The sequence below is a fragment of the Homarus americanus genome, unplaced genomic scaffold (genome assembly GCF_018991925.1).
Source record: "Homarus americanus isolate GMGI-L3 unplaced genomic scaffold, GMGI_Hamer_2.0 scaffold47628, whole genome shotgun sequence".
NCBI classification, from domain to species: Eukaryota; Metazoa; Arthropoda; class Malacostraca; order Decapoda; family Nephropidae; genus Homarus; species Homarus americanus.
This window is the reverse complement of record NW_024728659.1, coordinates 1-2,500: the sequence shown is the minus strand read 5'-3', so window position 1 is coordinate 2,500 and position 2,500 is coordinate 1.

The window sequence follows — 2,500 nt, the reverse complement described above, 5'->3', positions numbered from 1 at the left end:
GTTGTGGGGTCCCACTAAGCTCTCGTCTGCAGACAACAAACTAATTGGAAATCACCGTCAGTGAAGTTGTCAAATCCTCCCCGTTCTGTCTCCACACTCCTCCGCCGACTCAAGTCCCCTCGGGTTCTTGCACCCAGGCTCCTCAGTGTTGCCTCAACATTCCATACTTCCCCAAGCTCACCTATGCCTACCCTACCTGGTCTTCACTCCCTAAATGCCACACAACGGCAGCTTACCTGAAAAAAGTGTAAAGAGGGCATGCTGAATTATTCTCTCCCCTTCTTACTCCACATATCAAGAAGTGCTCAACTTACACTGACCTTTCGACTCTCATAACCATCACCACGACCTCATCTGCTACAAATTTGGTAAGCTTCCTGCTGCATCATAAACACCGGCTCCTACTACCCACAAGATCCCTAGCCGAGAATTGCTGCCCGACACCACAACCTCATCATACATCGTGCTGCACCGAACTGATACGCTATAAAACAGCCCAGTCCCAACCATTATAAAAATTATCAATAACTTGTAATAAACCAGTGTGTTATTCACTCCCAGTAAATTCTACTTCTTACGTATCACTATGTTGAAATGCCCATAACCAGTTTGAGCTTTTTCCCCATCTAGTTATAATATAACTTATTTGTATCACTTCCATTATCTTACTTATATTATTTGTAAATGAAACCCTACAATTATGTAACTATGTTTTTCAGCCTTATGCTGCTATACTCTTTTAATAGACAGTTAATTATTATTATTATTATTATTATTATTATTATTATTATTATTACATCACCCACACACAACACAGCCTCCAACACACCACACCACACACACACACCCTCAACACCACACACACACACACTCCAACATCACACACACACACACCACGCCCTCCAACACCACTCACACACACACACACACACACACACACACACACACTACATCATGACCACCGAGAAGAGTGAAGACGTACCTGGCGCTCCTCTCGGGCAGCCAGGTCCATGTTAAGTTGGCCCACCACCAACTCCCTCCCTGAACCCTCCTCCCCACGGAATATCAACATGTTCTCGCCAAATTTACTATTTCATTTAGGAATGGAGCCAGTGTTAAACAGAGGTGAACAGTGGTGAACAGTGCTTAAGTCAGTGAGAACAACTCAACATTAACAGTAATTAGTACCCAAGTTAACCTTCACACAGTGAGTCCCAGGTACCCAGTGATAGCGGCCCGTGAGACCCAACAGCCAGCGATGTGTTAATCCGTTCTGATAGGAGGCCTGGGAACACACCTCACTCATATAGCACTATCTGTGAAGATTACTACACCACGTGGGCCCTCTATAACACCATATGTGAAAGGTTACTACACCACGTGAGCCCCTCATAACACCATCTGTGAGAATTACTACACACGTGAGCCCTCATAACACACCATCTGTGAGGTGCACCACACCACGTGAGGCCCCTCATAACACCATCTGTAGAGAATTACTACACACCACGTGAAACCCCTCCTGCTTACCATCTGTGGGGAGTACTACCACACCATGTAGGGCCTCATAACACCATCTGTGAGGAATTACTACACCACGTGAGGCCCTCATAACACCATCTGTGAGAGAGAACTACTACACACCGTGAGGGTCCTCTAACACCATCTGGGAGGAATTACTACACTACATTTTTGCTGTTTAACACCTACAATAATCTATATGTTACTGCTTATGTTCCTTTGCCTTTCTCCTAATGAAAACTTTTGTTAAACCACCAATGTATGTAATAAGTCATTTTATGCCCAATGTATATTTTTCAGCCTTCCAGACTTAGAACTTTTCAATAAACCGTCAATTATTATTATTATTAATTACACACACCATCCTACCCACCCAACACCACACCCACACACCCTCCAACACCACACACACACACACACACACACACACCCTCCCAATACCCACCACACACACACACACCCTCCAATATGCCCCCACACACACCTCCAACACCCCCCCACACACACACACCTCAACACCACACACACACACACACACACACACACTTACACACACACACACACACACACACACACACACACACACACACACACAGCCTCCAACACCGTGAAACTGTTTTAATTTCTTTATATATAATAGTAGGAGTAACAGAGAACAGATTATCTCAACTGTTACTCCAGCTCAGTGTGACCAATTAACTTCTGTTACCAAGATTATCACACGATTTGCTTGGAGTACATGACTGACTATAAACTGTTGACTGTAAACTGGTCACAACAAACTGGTCCTAGACTGGGTCCTCTTAAAGATACGCTTTTGCTAACTATGTAACAATATCTTCTTTATAACAGTATATACAAATTAGGAGAATAAAATATATTCTCTACCTTTACCAATTAATGTATGTTAATGTGACTTCAATACTTGTTGGCCTTAACAGCTACTGTACTTGTAAGCTGTCATATATGGAACAACCTT